The following is a 25255-nucleotide window of genomic DNA, read 5'->3' as shown; positions in this document are numbered from 1 at the left end:
AAGGTTTGAGTGGCTCTTGCACCACATAGCGTGGTGCAAAAGCGATGCAAACCCGGTCATAAATATGGACCTTAGTTTCACATTTTGCAATAATATAAAAATAGAGAAGTTTAAATAGCAGATATGTATGAAATATTGATTTTTACTCTCATTATAATGAAATCCTTCAATATTTTAAAAAGTAAAATGTGTATAAAATATATGAACTACAACTCTGATAAATCACTTTTATAATACTAATAATGGCATTTTCCATGTCCCAAGCTACATTTTACTAGCTTCCTAACACTTTCTGCAAGTTGGCTATAATTTTCCATATTTTTCTATAATTTATTTTCAACAAATCACACTTCTTTTAGCTGTCGTGGTGGAGCGGAGGTGTCAATGTTGCCTACTCCCCAACACTTCCTCTGGCTGGAGGGTGGACTTGATTATTTCCTCCATTGCTTTTGTGGGGCGTTCAGTCACAGGTCCACCACCAGCGCCAGTGGCTTCACTTTGTCGTTGGCTAATTGTCTTTCTTTCAGGAGAGAAAGTCAAACCACCTTTCATGGATTTCGTTGATGATATGTTTTGTCACCCTAATTGCGTTCATACTCGCCTGCAGTTGAAGCATCATTTTCTCTTTGTAAGCTTCTGGATTGCTCAGTGATGTTTTCCCAAAAAGTTCCCCAATTATGGAGGACGCCTTCCTCTACCAGTAGTACAAGCTCTATTTCAGAGACCACATGCTTTCGTGCACTTTCCTACCTTGAATGGTCATGATGAGCACAGGTTGAATTTTTCCTCTGCTACTCTGAAATGTTCTCTTCATGACTTGTCTGATCACATGCTTTTACACGTTCTCATTTGGATGTCATAACTTGCTGCCAGAGCCACATTTGCAACCTGCAAACACATTCACAAATTGCAATTGGAATTCACAATTTAACACGTCGGATTTTGTAATTTGGGGCCAGATATATCATGAAGGCCTTTTACGATTCGGAAATAGCGATTTTTTCAAGAAATCGCTATTTCCAACTCGCAAAATGCCATGTATCACATTTGCGAATCGGTAATAGCGATTGCTTAAAAATCGCAAATGCTATTACCGAATCGCAAATTGCGATTCCGGCCCCATTCACACCTATGGGCCTGTTGGCCCATATCTGTGAATTTTTGCATTTCCAAAATTGCGATTTCTTAACTAGAAATCGCAATTTTGGAAATGCAAAACCCCAGGGTGCTGGGGGTCTAAGGCCCCCTCTGCTGCACCCCAAAATTATTTTTTTCACTTGTAAGGTGCACACATGCCAAAAGGGCATGTATGCTTTACATGCAAATTTAAAAAATGCATTTAAAATGCATTTTTAAAATTTGCACATGGTCACCACCAAGTTCAACTTGGTGGTAAATAGCAATTCCTAAATGCCCAAATCGCATTTAGGAATTGCTTCATACATGTGCTAAGAAATCGCAAATAAGGATTCCTTATTTGCGATTTCTTATTTAGAGAGTCGCAATTTATATATTATATCGATTCCTTAACCCCTTCCCCGCCACGGACGTAATGGTTACGTCCATGGCAGCGCCCGTGTGGCGCCATGGACGTAACCATTACGTCCAGGGGCCGCCCCCCAACACCCCCAGGCCAGGGCTGAAAGGGGAATCCCTTCCCCTTTCACGCCCACCCCCCCCCCACCCCCCCCCATGACGTCAGCGCGCGATCGCGCGCTGATTTCATGGAAACGGGGAATGACGCGCTGGAAGCCATTTGCTTCCAGCGCGTCAAGGGAGAAGGTGAGTATTTCACCTTCGTGCGGGGTGGGGGTGCTCTCAGAGAGGCATCGAGGGAAAGGAAAGGGTTTTCCTTTCCCTCGATGTCTCTTTGAGCATTCCTGCTGCCCGATCGCGATGCGATCGGGCAGCAGGAATGCCCACTAGACACCAGGGATTTCTGTATGTGTGTGTGTGTGAGTGAATATTAGTGTAGGGGAGCGACCCCTTGGGCAAGGGTCGCTCCCCTTTGGGGGCACATGCTTTTTACGTCGTTTCTGCCCCCCCTGGGGGCAGATTGGCCCTATTTTTAGGCCGATCTGCCCCCAAGGGGGGCAGAAAGCCACTAGACACCAGGGATTTTATTGTTGCTGTGTATTTTTTGTGTTGGGGGGCGGCCCCTTGGGCAAGGGTCGCTCCCCTTTGGGGGCACATGTAATTTACGTCGTTTCTGCCCCCCCTGGGGGCAGATTGGCCCTATTTTTAGGCCGATCTGCCCCCAAGGGGGACAGAAAGCCACTAGACACCAGGGATTTTATTGTTGATTTGTATTTTTTGTGTTGGGGGGCGGCCCCTTTGGCAAGGGTCGCTCCCCTTTGGGGGCAAATGTATTTTACGTCGTTTCTGCCCCCCCTGGGGGCAGATTGGCCCTATTTTTAGGCCGATCTGCCCCCAAGGGGGGCAGAAAGCCACTAGACACCAGGGATTTTATTGTTGATGTGTATTTTTTGTGTTGGGGGGCGGCCCCTTGGGCAAGGGTCGCCCCCAGGGGCCCTCATGTATTTTTGGGCAGTTCTGCCCCCCTTGGGGGCAGAGAGGCCTATTTTTTTTAGGCCTTTCTGCCCCCAAGGGGGGCAGAATCCCAATAGCGCCAGAAATAGTATGTATGTATGTGTGCTTTGTGTTGGGGGGTGGCCCCTTGGGCAAGGGTCGCTCCCCCCAGGGGCGCAATGTATTTATTGTCGTTTCTGCCCCCCTTGGGGGCAGATTAGCCCTATTTTTAGGCCGATCTGCCCCCAAGGGGGGCAGAAAGCCACTAGACACCAGGGATTTTATTGTTGATGTGTATTTTTTGTGTTGGGGGGCGGCCCCTTGGGCAAGGGTCGCCCCCAGGGGCCCTCATGTATTTTTGGGCAGTTCTGCCCCCCTTGGGGGCAGAGAGGCCTATTTTTTTTAGGCCTTTCTGCCCCCAAGGGGGGCAGAATCCCATTAGCGCCAGAAATAGTATGTATGTATGTGTGCTTTGTGTTGGGGGGTGGCCCCTTGGGCAAGGGTCGCTCCCCCCAGGGGCGCAATGTATTTATTGTCGTTTCTGCCCCCCTTGGGGGCAGATTGGCCCTATTTTTAGGCCGATCTGCCCCCAAGGGGGGCAGAAAGCCACTAGACACCAGGGATTTTATTGTTGATGTGTATTTTTTGTGTTGGGGGGCGGCCCCTTGGGCAAGGGTCGCCCCCAGGGGCCCTCATGTATTTTTGGGCAGTTCTGCCCCCCTTGGGGGCAGAGAGGCCTATTTTTTTTAGGCCTTTCTGCCCCCAAGGGGGGCAGAATCCCAATAGCGCCAGAAATAGTATGTATGTATGTGTGCTTTGTGTTGGGGGGTGGCCCCTTGGGCAAGGGTCGCTCCCCCCAGGGGCGCAATGTATTTATTGTCGTTTCTGCCCCCCTTGGGGGCAGATTGGCCCTATTTTTAGGCCGATCTGCCCCCAAGGGGGGCAGAAAGCCACTAGACACCAGGGATTTTATTGTTGATTTTTATTTTTTGTGTTGGGGGGTGGCCCCTTGGGCAAGGGTCGCCCCCAGGGTCCCACATGTATTTTTGGGCAGTTCTGCCCCCCTAGGGGGCAGATATGCCTATTTTTTAGGCCTTTCTGTCCCCAAGGGGGGCAGAATCCCCATAGCGCCAGGGATACTATGTATGTGTGTGTGTGCTTTGTGTGGGGGTGTGGCACCTTGGGCAAGGGTCGCCCCCCCCCAAAGGGTGCAATGTAATCTGGGTGATTTCTGCCCCCTCCCCTTGGGGGTAGATTGGCCTATTTTTTTTTTAGGCCCATCTTCCCCCAAGCAGAGAAGACTAGACTCGGGAAAATGAAAAAATGGTTAGTGGCGGAGTGTTTGTCAACTGGCGAAGTATTTTCTTTTATGATAATAACAGTTTTTCTCCTTTTTGTTTTAGTTCTAAGCTTTTGCTGACTTTGCTGTGGCTTGTTGCAGTTTTGGCAGTAGTTGTCCTGCGGTTTGCGTAGTTGCATGTTTTAGGTAAGTAAATAAATTTACTCCAAGTGAGTATTGTTGCAATGCATGAATGACATGTTTGTAGGTGGTGTACTGAATGCAGGATTGTGTGTGAAATTGTCCTTAGAGTTATGCACAATGATTATTGTGTTGTCTTATGTCTAATTTGCTTTTTTTTTTCTCTTTTTAGTGGGATATCGTTGGTGATTGCTGTGGCTGTGCAGAGTAGTTGCTGGTGAGTCAAGCTTTTTCAGGCAAGTGAGCAGTATAGTTTTTGAGTTTATAATTCTTAGTGATAAACCTATACTTTGTTACTTATCTTACACAGTGCTGGTTGTTGGTGGTGTATTTGTCCAGTTAATTTTAGTAGGAAGGATCATGGCCAGCCGTAGGATGACCGCTCAGCAGGTTGTTAGTGTGCTTTTTGAGTCATCTTCTGACCATGAATATGAGACTGACTCTGCATCTGAGGCAGAGGAGGAAGTGCAGGATTCTGGAAGTGAATTTTCTGTCAGAGATGAATCATCTGATGATGAAGCCACTCTCAGTGCTGATGAAGGGCCTGTTTTAGAGGAGGACAGTGATGTGCCAATGGTGCAGGAGCCAGCGGCTGAAAGGCTTCCCATTGGAAGACCTGACGCATGGGTTGCACCAAACATGGAGCAGCCACAGTTGCCTGCGTTTACTGGTTTTCCAGGGTGTCGAGTTAATACGGAAAACTTTTTGCCCGTCAACTTTTTTGAGTTGTTTATGGACGATATATTTTTGGAAGAGATTGTTGAGCAGACTAATTTGTATGCAGAGCAGTTTTTGAGGGACAACGCTGCCAGACTTAGGCCACACTCTAGAGCTAGCCGGTGGATTCCCACAAATCTGGAAGAGTTGAAAAAGTTCTTGGGTTTAACTTTTTTGATGGGGCTGATAAGGAAGCCGTCGCTGTCTTCATATTGGTCTACTAGTCCCTTGATGGCAACTGCTATATTTCCTGCCATCATGAGTCGTAACCGGTATGAGCTTCTTCTTCGGATGTTGCATTTTGTAGATAATGCTTTAGCCTTGCCACGAGATCATCCTGATTCTGACCGTCTTTTTAAGATTAGACCTGTCCTTGATCATTTGGTAGATCGGTTTTCAGAGATCTATGTTCCAGGGAAAGAAATATCTGTAGATGAGTCTTTGGTCCTGTTCAAGGGTCGTTTGGTTTTTAGGCAGTACATTCCTAGCAAGAGGGCACGGTATGGAATTAAATTGTATATGCTGTCAGAAAGTAGTACAGGATATGTTTATAATTTCCGGGTCTACACTGGTAGGGATTCCAATATTGACCCCCCTGGTTGTCCTCCCACTTTTGGAGTTAGTGAGAAAATTGTGTGGGAACTTGGTAGACGACTGTTTAACAAAGGTCACCATTTATATGTAGATAACTTCTACACTGGAGTTCGGTTGTTCAAGGAGTTGTTCAGAGTGGACACTGTTGCTTGTGGCACAATCCGCTCTAATCGGAAAGGCTATCCAAAAGAGCTTGTCTGTAAAAAACTTGAGAAGGGACAGTGCAGTGCCTTGCGGAATGATGAGCTGCTAGCTCTGAAATTTGTAGACAAGAGGGATGTATACATGCTAAGCACCATCCATGATGAGAGTACTTCACCTGTGGCTGTTTGGGGTCAGGTTGCCGAAGTGCGCAAACCTGTGTGCATCTTAGACTATAATAAGCACATGGGTGGTGTTGATAGAGTAGATCAGAGGTTAGAACCTTACACTGCTGCTCGTAAGTCTTATGTGTGGTATAAGAAATTAGCGCTTCACTTGTTCCACTTGGCAACTTTTAATGCTTTTGTTGTGTTTAAGGATAGTTCTCCAGAGTCAAGGATGACATTTGTGAAATTTCAGGAGTCTATCATAGCTAGCCTTGTTGTGCTGGAACAGGCAAGAGTTCCTAGAGAAGCAGTGGTGGAGGATGTGGCTAGATTGAAAGATCGTCACTTTGCTGAGCACATTCCTCCCACGGCCCAAAAAAACTTTCCTGCTAAGAGATGTAGAGTCTGTGCTCGAAGAGGTATCAGGAAGGAGACTAGGATGTACTGCCCTGATTGTCCTTCAAAGCCTGGGCTGTGTGTGGGTGGCTGTTTCAGGAGCTACCACACACAGAAGAATTATTGGGAAATTCCGTGAGCGTAAACTGGTGTTTTATATTTTTATATGTTCGGTTTCACGGTTGGCATTAGTCATGTATTCAGTTAGAGCTTTTGTGTTTGTAGTTTTGTACTAATTTATGATTAGTGGTTTCTTTGTTGTTTAAAAACAAAAAAAAGGGGATGGCATGTGTAAAGTGGCGCTTGGCTGGCGGCGTGGGTGTGGTGGCGCTTGGCTGGCGGTGTGTGTGGGGTGGCGCTTGGCTGGCGGTGTGTGTGGGGTGGCGCTTGGCTGGCGGTGTGTGTGGGGTGGCGCTGGGCTGGCGGTGTGTGTGGGGTGGCGCTGGGCTGGCGGTGTGTGTGGGGTGGCGCTTGGCTGGTGGTGTGGGTGGGGTGGCGCTTGGCTGGCAGTGCCGGCCAAACGCCAGTCCACACACTCATCAGCTGGTGTGATTGCTGTATCAGGCATGTGGGCGTATGAAAGTGATGGGCCCTTGACTGGCGCTGTCTGTGGATGCGAGTCTTGTAATGTGCTGGGCCCGTGGCTGGCGGCGTGAATGGTCTAGTGCATGTCATGTATGAAAGGTGTGTGAATGGACTGTAAAGCGGTTGGTGCCTTGTCGTGGCTTTACAGCTCACGAGCTGTGAGTCATTGGTTCAGTTTTTTGGCCTTTCAGTTATTACCAGTGCATTTCACTTTTGTGAAATCTCTTGTTAATAAAATTTGATCTACTGAACCATCACTCACCCTCGTGCCAAATCCAACCAGTATGTGTGGTACAAATGACAAAACCTGCTCCGCTGTAATCAGGCGTCGCAGCACACTTGAGACACGCTAGGTGCCTCAGGTGGGACCCCGATGATGAAGCATGCCACCAACTTGGTTGGTGGGTGAGGGGTCTTCTTCACATAACCTAAGTGTGTTTCTTTTCACAATTTTAGTGTTTGGCACATCACGGACGTATGTGCACACATCAAAGTGATATATTCCAAAAATACCTGTGTTTGGGGGGGAGGGCCCACCTATGTTTTTGGTCCTGGGTGCGGCCGTCATGTAGGGAAACCTACAAAACCCAGAAACTTTTAAAAACTAGGCACCCCAAGGAGTCTAGGGAGGTGTGGCTTGTGTGGCTCCCCCAACATTTTCTTACCCAGACTCCTCTGTAAACCTCACAATTTGCATAAAAAAGCATATTTTCCTGATTTTTCTTAGTAGGATCACCGCTCCAGCACAAAATTCCTACTCCCCAGTTTTCCCCTCAGTCTCCCAAGTAAAATGACACCTCACTTATGTGGGTCCCCAAAGCAGAGTCCGTCTAAAGATGTATAAAAGAATATGCCCTTATAAACTTGCTGTGCTATCCCTTCTATCCCTTCAGGTTTTGGGCCTTATTATTTTGCAGGCACCTGGGCCACCCACACAAGTGAGGTATCATTTTTATCGGGAGACTTGGGGGAACGCTGGGTGGAAGGAAATTTGTGGCTCCTATCAGATTCCAGAACTTTCTGCCACAGAAATGTGAGGAACATGTGTTTTTTTAGCCAAATTTTGAGGTTTGCAAAGGATTCTGGGTAACAGAACCTGGTCCGAGCCCCGCAAGTCACCCCTCCTTGGATTCCCCTAGGTCTCTAGTTTTCAGAAATGCACTGGTTTGGTAGGTTTCCCTAGGCGCCGGGTGAGCTACAGGCCAAAATCCGCAGGTAGGCACTGTTTTCTCCCAAAATTGTGGATGTGTCCACGTTGCGCTTTGGGGTGTTTCCTGTCGCAGGCGCTAGGCCTACCCACGCAAGTGAGGTATCATTTTTATCGGGAGACTTGGGGGAACGCTGGGTGGAAGGAAATTTGTAGCTCCTCTCAGATTCCAGAACTTTCTGCCACAGAAATGTGAGGGACATGTGTTATTTTAGCCAAATTTTGAGGTTTGCAAAGGATTCTGGGTAACAGAACCTGGTCCGAGCCCCGCAAGTCACCCCTCCTTGGATTCCCCTAGGTCTCTAGTTTTCAGAAATGCACAGGTTTGGTAGGTTTCCCTAGGTGGCGGCTGAGCTAGAGGCCAAAATCTACAGGTAGGCACTTCGCAAAAAACACCTCTGTTTTTTTCCAAAATTTAGGATGTGTCCACGTTGCGCTTTGGGGTGTTTCCTGTCGCCGGCGCTAGGCCTACCCACGCAAGTGAGGTATCATTTTTATCGGGAGACTTGGGGGAACGCTGGGTGGAAGGAAATTTGTAGCTCCTCTCAGCTTCCAGAACTTTCTGCCACAGAAATGTGAGGGACATGTGTTTTATTAGCCAAATTTTGAGGTTTGCAAAGGATTCTGGGTAACAGAACCTGGTCCGAGCCCCGCAAGTCACCCCTCCTTGGATCCCCCTAGGTCTCTAGTTTTCAGAAATGCACAGGTTTGGTAGGTTTCCCTAGGTGGCGGCTGAGCTAGAGGCCAAAATCTACAGGTAGTCACTTTGCTAAAAACAGCTCTGTTTTCTGTGATATGTCCACGTTGTGTTTTGGGGCATATCCTGTCGCGGGCGGTAGGCCTACCCACACAAGTGAGGTATCATTTTTATCGGGAGACGTGGGGGAACGCTGGGTGGAAGGAAATTTGTAGCTCCTCTCAGATTCCAGAACTTTCTGCCACAGAAATGTGAGGAACATGTGTTATTTTAGCCAAATTTTGAGGTTTGCAAAGGATTCTGGGTAACAGAACCTGGTCCGAGCCCCGCAAGTCACCCCTCCTTGGATTCCCCTAGGTCTCTAGTTTTCAGAAATGCACAGGTTTGGTAGGTTTCCCTAGGTGGCGGCTGAGCTAGAGGCCAAAATCTACAGGTAGGCACTTCGCAAAAAACACCTCTGTTTTTTTCCAAAATTTAGGATGTGTCCACGTTGCGCTTTGGGGTGTTTCCTGTCACCGGCGCTAGGCCTACCCATGCAAGTGAGGTATCATTTTTATCGGGAGACTTGGGGGAACGCTGGGTGGAAGGAAATTTGTAGCTCCTCTCAGATTCCAGAACTTTCTGCCACAGAAATGTGAGGGACATGTGTTTTTTTAGCCAAATTTTGAGGTTTGCAAAGGATTCTGGGTAACAGAACCTGGTCCGAGCCCCGCAAGTCACCCCTCCTTGGATCCCCCTAGGTCTCTAGTTTTCAGAAATGCACAGGTTTGGTAGGTTTCCCTAGGTGGCGGCTGAGCTAGAGGCCAAAATCTACAGGTAGTCACTTTGCTAAAAACAGCTCTGTTTTCTGTGATATGTCCACGTTGTGTTTTGGGGCATATCCTGTCGCGGGCGCTAGGCCTACCCACACAAGTGAGGTATCATTTTTATCGGGAGACGTGGGGGAACGCTGGGTGGAAGGAAATTTGTGGCTCCTCTCAGATTCCAGAACTTTCTGCCACAGAAATGTGAGGAACATGTGTTTTTTTAGCCAAATTTTGAGGTTTGCAAAGGATTCTGGGTAACAGAACCTGGTCCGAGCCCCGCAAGTCACCCCTCCTTGGATCCCCCTAGGTCTCTAGTTTTCAGAAATGCACAGGTTTGGTAGGTTTCCCTAGGTGGCGGCTGAGCTAGAGGCCAAAATCTACAGGTAGTCACTTTGCTAAAAACAGCTCTGTTTTCTGTGATATGTCCACGTTGTGTTTTGGGGCATATCCTGTCGCGGGCGCTAGGCCTACCCACACAAGTGAGGTATCATTTTTATCGGGAGACGTGGGGGAACGCTGGGTGGAAGGAAATTTGTGGCTCCTCTCAGATTCCAGAACTTTCTGCCACAGAAATGTGAGGAACAGGTGTTTTTTTAGCCAAATTTTGAGGTTTGCAAAGGATTCTGGGTAACAGAACCTGGTCCGAGCCCCGCAAGTCACCCCTCCTTGGATCCCCCTAGCTCTCTAGTTTTCAGAAATGCACAGGTTTGGTAGGTTTCCTTAGGTGGCGGCTGAGCTAGAGGCCAAAATCTACAGGTAGTCACTTTGCTAAAAACAGCTCTGTTTTCTGTGATATGTCCACGTTGTGTTTTGGGGCATATCCTGTCGCGGGCGGTAGGCCTACCCACACAAGTGAGGTATCATTTTTATCGGGAGACGTGGGGGAACGCTGGGTGGAAGGAAATTTGTAGCTCCTCTCAGATTCCAGAACTTTCTGCCACAGAAATGTGAGGAACATGTGTTATTTTAGCCAAATTTTGAGGTTTGCAAAGGATTCTGGGTAACAGAACCTGGTCCGAGCCCCGCAAGTCACCCCTCCTTGGATTCCCCTAGGTCTCTAGTTTTCAGAAATGCACAGGTTTGGTAGGTTTCCCTAGGTGGCGGCTGAGCTAGAGGCCAAAATCTACAGGTAGGCACTTCGCAAAAAACACCTCTGTTTTTTTCCAAAATTTAGGATGTGTCCACGTTGCGCTTTGGGGTGTTTCCTGTCACCGGCGCTAGGCCTACCCATGCAAGTGAGGTATCATTTTTATCGGGAGACTTGGGGGAACGCTGGGTGGAAGGAAATTTGTAGCTCCTCTCAGATTCCAGAACTTTCTGCCACAGAAATGTGAGGGACATGTGTTTTTTTAGCCAAATTTTGAGGTTTGCAAAGGATTCTGGGTAACAGAACCTGGTCCGAGCCCCGCAAGTCACCCCTCCTTGGATCCCCCTAGGTCTCTAGTTTTCAGAAATGCACAGGTTTGGTAGGTTTCCCTAGGTGGCGGCTGAGCTAGAGGCCAAAATCTACAGGTAGTCACTTTGCTAAAAACAGCTCTGTTTTCTGTGATATGTCCACGTTGTGTTTTGGGGCATATCCTGTCGCGGGCGCTAGGCCTACCCACACAAGTGAGGTATCATTTTTATCGGGAGACGTGGGGGAACGCTGGGTGGAAGGAAATTTGTGGCTCCTCTCAGATTCCAGAACTTTCTGCCACAGAAATGTGAGGAACATGTGTTTTTTTAGCCAAATTTTGAGGTTTGCAAAGGATTCTGGGTAACAGAACCTGGTCCGAACCCCGCAAGTCACCCCTCATTGGATCCCCCTTGGTCTCTAGTTTTCAGAAATGCACAGGTTTGGTAGGTTTCCCTAGGTGGCGGCTGAGCTAGAGGCCAAAATCTACAGGTAGTCACTTTGCTAAAAACAGCTCTGTTTTCTATGATATGTCCACGTTGTGTTTTGGGGCATATCCTGTCGCGGGCGCTAGGCCTACCCACACAAGTGAGGTATCATTTTTATCGGGAGACGTGGGGGAACGCTGGGTGGAAGGAAATTTGTAGCTCCTCTCAGATTCCAGAACTTTCTGCCACAGAAATGTGAGGAACATGTGTTTTTTTAGCCAAATTTTGAGGTTTGCAAAGGATTCTGGGTAACAGAACCTGGTCCGAGCCCCGCAAGTCACCCCTCCTTGGATTCCCCTAGGTCTCTAGTTTTCAGAAATGCACAGGTTTGGTAGGTTTCCCTAGGTGCCGGCTGAGCTAGAGGCCAAAATCTACAGGTAGGCACTTCGCAAAAAACACCTCTATTTTTTTCCAAAATTTAGGATGTGTCCACGTTGCGCTTTGGGGTGTTTCCTGTCGCCGGCGCTAGGCCTACCCACGCAAGTGAGGTATCATTTTTATCGGGAGACTTGGGGGAACACTGGGTGGAAGGAAATTTGTAGCTCCCCTCAGATTCCAGAACTTTCTGCCACAGAAATGTGAGGAACATGTGTTTTTTTAGCCAAATTTTGAGGTTTGCAAAGGATTCTGGGTAACAGAACCTCGTCCGAGCCACACAAGTCACCCCTCCTTGGATTCCCCTAGGTCTCTAGTTTTCAGAAATGCATAGGTTTGGTAGGTTTCCCTAGGTGGCGGCTGAGCTAGAGGCCAAAATCTACAGGTAGTCACTTTGCTAAAAACAGCTCTGTTTTCTGTGATATGTCCACGTTGTGTTTTGGGGCATATCCTGTCGCGGGCGCTAGGCCTACCCACACAAGTGAGGTATCATTTTTATCGGGAGACGTGGGGGAACGCTGGGTGGAAGGAAATTTGTGGCTCCTCTCAGATTCCAGAACTTTCTGCCACAGAAATGTGAGGAACATGTGTTTTTTTAGCCAAATTTTGAGGTTTGCAAAGGATTCTGGGTAACAGAACCTGGTCCGAGCCCCGCAAGTCACCCCTCCTTGGATCCCCCTAGGTCTCTAGTTTTCAGAAATGCACAGGTTTGGTAGGTTTCCCTAGGTGGCGGCTGAGCTAGAGGCCAAAATCTACAGGTAGTCACTTTGCTAAAAACAGCTCTGTTTTCTGTGATTTGTCCACGTTGTGTTTTGGGGCATATCCTGTCGCGGGCGCTAGGCCTACCCACACAAGTGAGGTATCATTTTTATCGGGATACGTGGGGGAACGCTAGGTGGAAGGAAATTTGTGGCTCCTCTCAGATTCCAGAACTTTCTGCCACAGAAATGTGAGGAACATGTGTTTTTTTAGCCAAATTTTGAGGTTTGCAAAGGATTCTGGGTAACCGAACCTGGTCCGAGCCACACAAGTCACCCCTCCTTGGATTCCCCTAGGTCTCTAGTTTTCAGAAATGCACAGGTTTGGTAGGTTTCCCTAGGTGGCGGCTGAGCTAGAGGCCAAAATCTACAGGTAGTCACTATGCTAAAAACAGCTCTGTTTTCTGTGATGTGTCCAGGTTGTGTTTTGGGGCATATCCTGTCGCGGGCGCTAGGCCTACCCACACAAGTGAGGTATCATTTTTATCGGGAGACGTGGGGGAATGCTGGGTGGAAGGAAATTTGTCGCTCCTCTCAGATTCCAGAACTTTCTGCCACAGAAATGTGAGGAACATGTGTTTTTTTAGCCAAATTTTGAGGTTTGCAAAGGATTCTGGGTAACAGAACCTGGTCCGAGCCACACAAGTCACCCCTCCTTGGATTCCCCTAGGTCTCTAGTTTTCAGAAATGCACAGGTTTGGTAGGTTTCCCTAGGTGCCGGCTGAGCTAGAGGCCAAAATCTACAGGTAGTCACTTTGCTAAAAACAGCTCTGTTTTCTGTGATGTGTCCACGTTGTGTTTTGGGGCATATCCTGTCGCGGGCGCTAGGCCTACCCAAACAAGGGAGGTATCATTTTTATCGGGAGACTTGGGGGAACATAGAATAGCAAAACAAGTGTTATTGCCCCTTGTCTTTCTCTACATTTATTCCTTCCAAATATAGGGGTGTGTGTAAAAAAGACATCTATTTGAGAAATTCCATGTAATTCACGTGCTACTATGGTCACCCCGGAATTCAGAGATGTGCAAATAACCACTGCTCCTCAACGCCTTATCTTGTGCCCTTTTTGGAAATGCAAAGGTTTTCTTGATAGCTATTTTTTACTCCTTATATTTCAGCAAATGAATTACTGTATACCCGGTATAGAATGAAAACGCACTGCAGGGTGCAGCTCATTTATTGGCTCTGGGTTCCTCGGGTTCTTGATGAACCTACAAACCCTATATATCCCCGCAACCAGAGGAGTCCAGCAGACGTAACGGTATATTGCTTTCGATAATCTGACATTGCAGGGAAAAGTTACAGAGTAAAAAGTTGAGAAAAATTGATGTTTTTTTCACCTCAATTTCAATATTTTTCTTTTTCAGCTGTTATTTTCTGTAGGAAACCCTTGTAGGATCTACACAAATGACCCCTTGCTGAATTCAGAATTTTGTCTACTTTTCAGAAATGTTTAGGTTTCTGGGATCCAGCATTGGTTTCATGACCATTCCGGTCACTGACTGGAAGGAGGCTGAAAGCACAAAAAATTGCACAAATGGGGTATGCCCCAGTAAAATGCCAAAATTGTGTTGAAAAATTGGGTTTTCGGATTCAAGTCTGCCTGTTCCTGAAAGCTGGGAAGCTGCTGAGTTTAGCACCGCAAACCCTTTGTTGATGCCATTTTCAGGGGAAAAAGCACAAGCCTTCTTCTGCAGCCCCTTTTTCCAATTTTTTTGAAAAAAACGAAATTTTCACTGTATTTTGGCCAATTTCTTGGCCTCCTTCAGGGGAACCCACAAAGTCTGGGTACCTTTAGAATCGCTAGGATGTTGGAAAAAAAGGACGCAAATTTGGCTTGGTTAGCTTATGTGGACAAAAAGTTATGAGGGCCTAAGCGCGAACTGCCCCAAATAGGCAAAAAAAGGCCTGGCACAGGAGGGGGAAAAGGCCTGGCAGCGAAGTGGTTAAAATTGCATTCAGAATGTCTTTCATACATTCTGAAATGACATTTTGCATTCGCAAACAGGCATTTGCACCGTTTGAGAATGCAAAATGCTTTCATACATCTGGCCCTTGGAGTATTAAAACTGTGAACCATACTGAATCGCAAAAACAACAACCTTTACAATTATACATCCGAAAATACAACTAGCGAATTCAAATATTTTTGTTGATTATGAATTGCTATTTTTAAGCTTGATACATCAGGCCCAAAGCTCCTCTGTCGAAAACATGGCAGTCCCTGAATTTTCTATTTCATGACTGCCACACAGTCTCTGCAGAGATGAAAGGGGTTTCTATAAAAAAGTAGTAACTTTTTAGCACACACACTTTTTTGTGATTCTTAGCGTCATTCTTCAGGATATTGGGTTGTCCCTGATTTTATAACTGTGTCTAACTTCATGAGGAAATGAACCAGTTACTTGTGATCTTTGTTACCTTTACTGTAGTCCTCCTTGTCTTAGTGCTGATGTACAAGGGCCTCTTGCCTACTATGACAAGAAGGACTACCTAAGGGCAATGAAGATTACTCAGGGGCAGCTACTCCATATGGGCATAGGAGTGTTGCCCCCCCACCAGCAGCAGAAGCTGCAAACCTTTCTGAAAGAAAGGATGATAAACTATATAAGCTGTCTCCAGCCCGGCAACCCTTGTTGCTGGGCTGGAGAGAGCCTGCACAGGCTCCCAGTCTGCCTGGAGCGCCCTGGTTGGGTGCTCCCAGCCAATCCTGACGCTGCTCTGTGATTTTCTAAAATGCTTTGATCTCTCTAAAGAGATTAACAAAGGCCTTTCAATATCCAAAAAAGAAGGAACATTATATGAATCTTTGAACACTTGTAGTATCATTTCCTTGAATTAATAGAAACAACTGCTAAGGACAAGAAATCAAAAGAGATGTTAGCTCACCCAGTGCATTTGACAAGGCTATTACTACCAAGAAGATAAGCTTACCAGAAACCCATGAAATGTGAGTATGATCTAATGGTTCATAAGGCTTCCTTTGTAAACCGTGTAAGACTAGAGAATGAATAGGGTTAGGTACTTTTGTTTTTTTTAATCTGAAGGATCGCAGACATTTCTTCACTAATGGTTCAATGTGAGAGTGATCCCCAGTAGTCCCTCTACGAAAATTGATTCCAGCCCATTGGGCTGTTAAGGCAGAAGGAGCCAACCCCTTTTTATACCCATCCTGTAAGAAAGCCAATCTCTTGAAGGGAACTTGAGAAAAGGGAGCATCACCTGACTTGTTAAACCAATAAGAGAAGTATTCCCAATGCATTGCATAGGACTTAAGAGTTAACTCTTTCTTGGAGGATTGGATGTCCCAGGCCATCTCTCTTAAAAAGAGGTCGGCAATAAACTCCACTCCGCCAGCAAAGTTCACACAGTTTTGGCTACTCCTGGTTATACATGTAACACAAATTTATGGATACATTCCGGCGACCTCTGAATGGCGGAATTGTTTCTCGAGTGCATCCTGCCAACAGTAAGTTGGCGATCTAGAATTGGCATCTCCTAGCATTATTTTCAGATTCTAGGAGGACACCAGGTGAGATGTTTCAAATTGGGCAGTCATGGGCTGTGACTGTTCGCTTTAGGAAAGCTGCTGCTCATGTAGAAAATTGACTTGAGTGGCATTAAAACCAATTTAAGCAGCAGCGCCCTTTGGCCTGCTGGGTGCTGCCATTCGCACTCTCAGCACAGAACAATCTCCTGGCGCTAAAAATCAGCACAACGCACCAGTTTCCTCCTGCACCTAGAACTGTGCAGAATCTCAATGTTTTTTTTTGTAACTCTATGGAATCCTTTGGAGTAAAACTCTGCGAGTTCCACCCATCCGTACTCTTGAACAATCTAAGATTTGCAGGTCATCAGTTTTAACTAACAGAACAGTTTGAATGCTAATGCTGGAGACCAAAGGGGCTTAGGATGAAATGGAAGAGGGAGATGTGGCTCAGTAGATTTGGGTTAAGAGGGGAAATCAATGACTTCTCAGCCAAAAAGGAGCAATCAGGATTACTATAGCCTTTTCTATCCAAATCCTGTGACACACCTTTGGGAGAAGGGAAATCAGAGGGAAGGCATACAAGAGCTCCTGATTCCCAGGAGTCGAAAGAGCATCTCTCTCATGCTTCTTCGCAGATTGTCTCTGTGCAAAAGAGAGGAAGAAGGTCATTTCAGAGAAATGCAAAGAAATCTAGAGTTGGAGACTCCACTGATTCCTTATGAACTGAAAAGCCTCTTGTTTGAGATGGAAATTCACCAAGGAAGCTAAATTCCGACTGAGATTGTCTGCCTGGAAATTCTCCCTCACCAGTATGTCCATGCCTTTGAGAGACATGAGATGTAATTTTACCCAGGAAAATATGGCCCTCATTACAACCCTGGCGGTCAGAGATAAATTGGCAGTAATACCGCCAACAGGCTGGCGGTAATAACTGCAAAATTATGACCACAGCGGGAACAGCTCAGACAGACAGCCACTATAACACACCAACCACCAGGGCGGAATCAACAGGCACCATGGCGGTAACTGCCTACAGCCAGGTGGAAGACAATGTTCCGCCCATTGCATTATGACAGACCAATTCGCCTCCTTTTCCGGGGAGGTACCAATGACATCAAAATCCTGGCGGAAAAACTGCACAGAAGGGAAACGACTCACCTGTGGAGACTCTCGGGAGAACCACGCCGCCATGGAGCCCGAGTTTTCCCCATGCTCTTCTATGTGCTGCTCCACTACGAACACCAACGACTGCAAAGACGACCACAATGAGTACAGGTGCCTAGCACACAGGGGAGGGGGGAGGAAAAAGAGAGTGACACACAAATGCAGCACCCCCACCCCATATACTCAAGCAGATGCAGTAACATAACATATTTACCCCGTGCCCCTCAGAAGTAATGCACGGACAACTACAATAGAGTATAAAGAGTGTAATAAGATAAATATAGCAGTAATACGTGCACCCAAATCAATATACATATTACAAATCAAGGGACACTGCCAGTCCTCAATGTTCATGGGCCACAGGGCCACATCACAAAGTCCAAGGCCCCACCTCACTCCTGCAACAACACGGAGAAAACACTGCAGGGGCATCAGGTCGAAAATAACCAGGCACCTCAGGGGGACGGGAAACAGGGGGGCACCTCAGCAGGAAGATGGTACAAAGCCACTGGTCCTAGAGGGGGCAACATGCCCATTGCTCTGTTCTGGGGAGTGCAAGGCCACAGTCTCTCAAGTGGGTGACTTGCCCACTGCTTGGTCCTGGGGAATGCAAGGCCACAGTCTCTCAAGTGGGTGTCTTGCCCACTGGTTCTGGAGAAGGCATCGTGCCCAGTGAGCTTCATCCTGGGGAGGATGGGGTGAGTGGACGGCTTCTCCACTGGTTCTGGAGGGGGATTTGTGCCCAGTGAGCTTCATCCTGGGGAGGATGGGGTGAATGGATGGCTTCTCCACTGGTTCTGGAGGGGGCATTGTGCCCAGTGAGCTTCATCCTGTGGAGGATGGGGTGAGTGGATGGCTTCTCCATTGATTCTGGAGGGGTCATCGTGCCCTGTGATGAAGATATTAGGGAGTGCAAGGTGGTAGGTGGTGGTGCTGATAGTGGTGGGGGGAGGCTCCAGCCCATCCCCTGGAGCCTCGGTTGGCTGCCCACTGGGGCAGGTGGTGTGCTGGTGGCGGTGCTGGTGGCGGTGCTGCTGGTGGAGCTGGTAGTGGTGGGGGGAGGCTCCAGCTCATCCCCTGCAGCCTCAGACGGCTGCCCACTGGGGCAGGTGGTGATTCTGGTAGAGGTGGGGGGAGGCTCCAGCCCATCCCCTGCAGCCTCAGACGGCTGCCCACTGAGGCAGGTGGCGGTGCTGGTAGTGGTTGGGGGAGGCTCCAGCCCATCCCCTGCAGCCTCGGATGGCTGTCCACTGGGGCAGGTGACGGTGCGGGTGGCGATGCTGGTGGCAGTGTCATGGCGGTGCTGCTGGTGGAGTTGGTCATGGTGGGGGGAGGCTCTAGCCCATTCCCTGCAGCCTCAGACGGCTGCCCACTGGGGCAGGTGACGGTGCTGGTAGTGGTGGGGGGAGGCTCCAGCCCATCCCCTGAAGCTTCGGACGGCTGCCCACTGGGGCAGGTGGCGGTGCTGGTGGCAGTGCTGCTGGTGGAACTGGTAGTGGTGGGGGAAGGCTCCAGCTCATCCCCTGCAGCCTCAGACGGCTGCCCACTGGGACAGGTGGAGATTCTGGTAGCAGTGGGGGCAGGCTCCAGCCCATCCCCTGCAGCCTCGGATGGCTGACCACTGGGGCAGGTGGCGGTGCTGCTGGTGGAGCTGGTAGTGGTGGGGGGAGGCTTCAGCCCATCCCCTGCAGCCTCGGACGGCTGAGCACTGGGGCAGGTGGCGGTGCTGCTGGTGTAGCTGGTAGTGGTGGGGGGAGGCTCCAGTCCATCCCCTGCAGCCTCTGACGGCTGCCCAGTGGGGCAGGTGGTGGTGCTGGTAGTGGTGGGGGGGAGGCTCCAACCCATCCCCTGCAGCCTCAGACAGCTGCACCACCATGGTTGGTGGTGAGGGCTCTGACTGAGTCCCAGCACCAGGCCCCTTGTCTCTACTGCCTGCTGTTGTAGGCCCCTTGCACTTCATTCCCGCAGCTGGGACTGGCTCCTTGCCCTTTCTTCCTGCTGCTGGGGCTGAATCCTTGCCCTTCCTTCCTGCAGCTGGGGCTGACTCCTTGCCCTTCCTTCCTGCAGCTGGGGCTGGCTCCTTGCCCTTCCTTCCTGCGGCTGGGGCTGACTCCTTGCCCTTCCATGAAGCACTTGGGGAAACATCCTTTCTGTCTGTCTGGCTGCTGGCTGGTATCCTTTCCCACCTTTAAGTTGCTGAGAACACTACTGTGCCCGTGGACTGGGTGGCTGAGGTGCTTTCCTGGGTTTTGACCACCCTGGTTTGACGTGAGGGACGGGGGGTCGGGCTAGGGAAGAGGTCAATGGTTGCGAGAGACATTGGGGCGGGAAGAGGGAGATGGTTTGGGAGTAGAGGAAGAGGGAGTGGTGGTAGGAGGTGTCAGTCTGCTGTGTTTGGGTCCAGGTGCATGGGCTGGATGCTGTTGTGAGGTAGATGGCTGTTGGGTGTCTGAGTGCTTGTGTTTGTGTACTTTGGGAGGAGGGTGTACAGTCACAGTGGGAGAGCACACAGGGGACGTGTGCATGGATGTGGGGGTGGCGACTGCCAGTGAGGGGTGTGTACTGATAGGTGTGCTGGTGGTGGTGGTAGTGGCTGAGGATGTAGTGCATGCAGGTGCGAGTGGAGATGCTACTGGGAGGGAGGTGGACGAGGAGGGAGCCACAGTGGAGGCAGTGGATGTTTTTATGTCTGCTTCTGGATGGTGTTTGTGTAAGTGCCTGTGGGATGAAGTGTGGTGCTTGTGTTTGCCATGTCCACTCTTGTGTGTTGTCCTGGGTGTCTGCTCGTCTGACTGTGGGAGGAGGCGGCATAGACACAGTCAGAGAGGACACGGGGACGTGTGCATGGATGTGGGGGTGGTGACTGCCAGTGAGGGGCATGTAGTGATAGGCGTGATGGAGGTAGTGGATGAGGATGTAGTGCACGCAGGTGTGAGTGGAGATGCTACTGGGAGGGAGATGGATGACGAGGAGGAGGGGGACACAGTGGAGGCAGTGGATGTTGGTGTAGGAAAGTACCATCTTGCTTGGCATGTTACCCCCATTTTTCACTGTATATATGTTGTTTTAGTTGTATGTGTCACTGGGACCCTGGTAACCCAGGGCCCCAGTGCTCATAAGTGTGCCTGAATGTGTTACCTGTGTAGTGACTAACTGTCTCACTGAGGCTCTGCTAATCAGAACCTCAGTGGTTATGCTCTCTCATTTCTTTCCAAATTGTCACTAACAGGCTAGTGACCATTTTTACCAATTTACATTGGCTTACTGGAACACCCTTATAATTCCCTAGTATATGGTACTGAGGTACCCAGGGTATTGGGGTTCCAGGAGATCTCTATGGGCTGCAGCATTTCTTTTGCCACCCATAGGGAGCTCTGACAATTCTTACACAGGCCTGCCACTGCAGCCTGAGTGAAATAACGTCCACGTTATTTCACAGCCATTTTACACTGCACTTAAGTAACTTATAAGTCACCTATATGTCTAACCTTTACCTGGTAAAGGTTAGGTGCAAAGTTACTTAGTGTGTGGGCACCCTGGCACTAGCCAAGGTGCCCCCACATTGTTCAGAGCCAATTCCCTGAACTTTGTGAGTGCGGGGACACCATTACACGCGTGCACTACATATAGGTCACTACCTATATGTAGCTTCACAATCGTAACTCCGAATATGGCCATGTAACATGTCTATGATCATGGAATTGCCCCCTCTATGCCATCCTGGCATAGTTGGCACAATCCCATGATCCCAGTGGTCTGTAGCACAGTCCCTGGTACTGCCAAACTGCCCTTCCTGGGGTTTCACTGCAGCTGCTGCTGCTGCCAACCCCTCAGACAGGCATCTGCCCTCCTGGGGTCCAGCCAGGCCTGGCCCAGGATGGCAGAACAAAGAACTTCCTCTGAGAGAGGGTGTGACACCCTCTCCCTTTGGAAAATGGTGTGAAGGCAGGGGAGGAGTAGCCTCCCCCAGCCTCTGGAAATGCTTTGTTGGGCACAGAGGTGCCCAATTCTGCATAAGCCAGTCTACACCGGTTCAGGGGACCCCTTAGCCCTGCTCTGGCGCGAAACTGGACAAAGGAAAGGGGAGTGACCACTCCCCTGACCTGCACCTCCCCTGGGAGGTGTCCAGAGCTCCTCCAGTGTGCTCCAGACCTCTGCCATCTTGGAACCAGAGGTGCTGCTGGCACACTGGACTGCTCTGAGTGGCCAGTGCCACCAGGTGACGTCAGAGACTCCTTCTGATAGGCTCCTTCAGGTGTTAGTAGCCTATCCTCTCTCCTAGGTAGCCAAACCCTCTTTTCTGGCTATTTAGGGTCTCTGTCTCTGGGGAAACTTTAGATAACGAATGCAAGAGCTCATCCGAGTTCCTCTGCATCTCTCTCTTCACCTTCTGATAAGGAATCGACTGCTGACCGCGCTGGAAGCCTGCAACACTGCAACAAAGTAGCAAAGACGACTACTGCAACTCTGTAACGCTGATCCTGCCGCCTTCTCGACTGTTTTCCTGCTTGTGCATGCTGTGGGGGTAGTCTGCCTCCTCTCTGCAGCAGAAGCTCCGAAGAAATCTCCCGTGGGTCGACGGAATCTTCCCCCTGCAACCGCAGGCACCAAAAAGCTGCATTACCGGTCCCTTGGGTCTCCTCTCAGCACGACGAGCGAGGTCCCTCGAATCCAGCGACTCTGTCCAAGTGACCCCCACAGTCCAGTGACTCTTCAGTCCAAGTTTGGTGGAGGTAAGTCCTTGCCTCACCTCGCTGGGCTGCATTGCTGGGAACCGCAACTTTTGCAGCTACTCCGGCCCCTGTGCACTTCCGGCGGAAATCCTTTGTGCACAGCCAAGCCTGGGTCCACGGCACTCTAACCTGCATTGCACGACTTTCTAAGTTGGTCTCCGGCGACGTGGGACTCCTTTGTGCAACTTCGGGTGAGCACTGTTTCACGCATCCTCGTAGTGCCTGTTTCTGGCACTTCTCTGGGTGCTACCTGCTGCTGAGAGGGCTCCTTGTCTTGCTCGATGTCCCTTCTCTCTCCTGGTCCAATTTGCGACCTCCTGGTCCCTCTAGGGCCACAGCAGTGTCCAAAAACTCTAACAGCACAATTTGCAGCTAGCAAGGCTTGTTGGCGTTCTTTCGGCGGGAAAACACTTCTGCACGACTCTCCACGGCGAGAGGGATCTATCCACCAAAGGGGAAGTCTCTAGCCCTTTTCGTTCCTGCAGAAACCTCAGCTTCTTCTGTCCAACAGAAGCTTCTTTGCACCCGCAGCGGGCATTTCCTGGGCATCTGCCCATCTCCGACTTGCTTGTGACTTTTGGACTTGGTCCCCTTGTTCCACAGGTACCCTAGATTGGAAATCCACAGTTGTTGCATTGTTGGTTTGTGTCTTTCCTGCATTATTCCTCTAACACGACTTCTTTGTCCTTAGGGGAACTTTAGTGCACTTTGCACTCACTTTTCAGGGTCTTGGGGAGGGTTATTTTTCTAACTCTCACTATTTTCTAATAGTCCCAGCGACCCTCTACAAGGTCACATAGGTTTGGGGTCCATTCGTGGTTCGCATTCCACTTTTGGAGTATATGGTTTGTGTTGCCCCTATCCCTATGTTTCCCCATTGCATCCTATTGTAACTATACATTGTTTGCACTGTTTTCTAAGACTATACTGCATATTTTTGCTATTGTGTATAGATATCTTGTGTATATTTTCTATCCTCTCACTGAGGGTACACTCTAAGATACTTTGGCATATTGTCATAAAAATAAAGTACCTTTATTTTTAGTATAACTGTGTATTGTGTTTTCTTATGATATTGTGCATATGACACTAAGTGGTACTGTAGTAGCTTCACACGTCTCCTAGTTCAGCCTAAGCTGCTCTGCTAAGCTACCATTATCTATCAGCCTAAGCTGCTAGACACCCTATACACTAATAAGGGATAACTGGGCCTGGTGCAAGGTGTAAGTACCCCTTGGTACTCACTACAATCCAGTCCAGCCTCCTACATTGGTTGTGCAGCGGTGGGATAAGTGCTTTGAGACTACTTACCACTCTTGTCATTGTACTTTTCATAAGAGAAAAATATACAAAACAAGGTCAGTGTATATACACATAGCCAAAAAGTTTTGCATTTCCTCTTTTCACTCTTTTCTAAGTGCTGAAAAGTACTTCTAACTTTCTAAAAAGTTCTAAAAAGTTTAAAAAGTTTTTTTCTCTGTCTTTCCAAAAGCTCTGACAAACTTTTTTTATCTTTTTCTATCACTTTAACTCTCTCTAAAAATGTCTGGCACAGGCCAAAATGTTGATCTGTCCAAACTTGCATATGATCACCTTAGCTGGAAAGGAGCAAGGAGTCTCTGCATAGAGAGAGGGTTGAGTGTAGGGAAGAATCCTTCCTTAGAACTGTTAATTAACATGCTTAGAGAACAGGATAAGGCTAGAAGTGCCCCATCTGTTGAAAAAGTAGCTAATGGTTCTCAATCTGATCCAGGGACTCCCCCAGGAAAAGATTCAGGAAAGAAACTTCCTAGCCTGCCCATTACTAGACAGTCTAGCATTGTTGGTAATGATGATGAGCCACACCATACAAATAGTGTTGTCTCACATCATAGCAAAAGCATTTATTCTCACCATACTGGTAGTGATGTTTCTGTTAGCCAAGCTGTTATGGTGGCTTCTGTAAGGGACAGGTCTCCTTCTGTCCATTCTCACCATACTTCTGTTTTAAGGCATTTCCCTCCCACCCACCCTGATGACAGATTGTTAGAAAGGGAGCTCAATAGATTGAGAGTGGAACAAACCAGACTGAAGCTCAAGAAGCAACAGCTGGATTTGGATAGACAGACTTTAGAAGTAGAGAAGGAGAGACAGAAACTGGGTTTAGAAACCCATGGTGGCAGCAGCAGTATTCCCCATAGTCATCCTGCAAAAGAGCATGATTCCAGGAATCTGCACAAGATAGTTCCCCCTAATAAGGAGGGGGATGACATTAACAAGTGGTTTGCTGCACTTGAGAGGGCCTGTGTTGTACAGGATGTCCCTCAAAGGCAGTGGGCTGCTATCCTATGGCTATCATTTAGTGGAAAAGGTAGGGATAGGCTCCTTACTGTGAAAGAAAATGATGCTAATAATTTCCAAGTTCTTAAGAATGCACTCCTGGATGTTTATGGCTTAACCACTGAACAATACAGGATAAAGTTCAGAGAGACCAAAAAGGAGTCTTCACAAGACTGGGTTGATTTCATTGACCATTCAGTGAAGGCCTTGGAGGGGTGGTTACATGGCATTAAAGTTACTGATTATGACAGCCTGTATAACTTGATCCTGAGAGAGCATATTCTTAATAATTGTGTGTCTGATTTGTTGCACCAGTACTTGGTGGACTCTGATCTGACCTCTCCCCAAGAATTGGGAAAGAAGGCAGACAAATGGGTCAGAACAAGGGTGAACAGAAAAGTTCATACAGGGGGTGACAAAGATGGCAACAAAAAGAAGGATGGTAAGTCTTCTGACAAGGGTGGGGACAAATCAAAAAATGAGTCTTCATCAGGCCCACAAAAACACTCTGGTGGGGGTGGTGGGCCCAAATCCTCTTTTAATCAGAACAAGGAAAAGAAACCATGGTGCTATTTATGTAAAATAAAAGGCCATTGGACAACAGATCCCAGTTGTCCAAAGAAAGGCACCAAGCCTCCTACCACTACAACCCCTACTGCTACACCTAGTGTCCCTACTAATAGCAGTGGTGGTGGGAGCAAACCTACTAATAGCCAATCCAAGGGAGTAGCTGGGCTCACTATTGGTAACTTAGTTGGGGTTGGCCTTGTTAGGGAGGCCACAGAGGCTGTGTTAGTCTCTGAGGGGGCTATTGATTTAGCCACCTTAGTTGCTTGTCCCCTTAATATGGATAAGTACAAGCAGCTACCCCTAATAAATGGTGTTGAGGTTCAGGCCTTCAGGGACACTGGTGCCAGTGTGACTATGGTCATAGAGAAACTGGTCCACCCTGAACAACACCTACTTGGTCACCAGTACCAAGTAACCGATGCACACAACAACACACTTAGCCACCCCATGGCTGTTGTAAATCTCAACTGGGGGGGGGTTACTGGTCTAAAGAAAGTTGTGGTAGCTTCAGATTTACCTGTAGACTGTCTATTAGGGAATGATTTGGAGACATCAGCTTGGTCAGATGTGGAGTTGGAGGCCCATGCAGCAATGCTGGGCATCCCAGGGCATATTTTTGCTTTGACAAGGGCTCAGGCCAAAAAG

Source organism: Pleurodeles waltl, chromosome 2_2 (assembly GCF_031143425.1).
Source record: "Pleurodeles waltl isolate 20211129_DDA chromosome 2_2, aPleWal1.hap1.20221129, whole genome shotgun sequence".
In the NCBI taxonomy this organism is placed as follows: domain Eukaryota; kingdom Metazoa; phylum Chordata; class Amphibia; order Caudata; family Salamandridae; genus Pleurodeles; species Pleurodeles waltl.
This window is presented reverse-complemented; position numbering follows the sequence as displayed.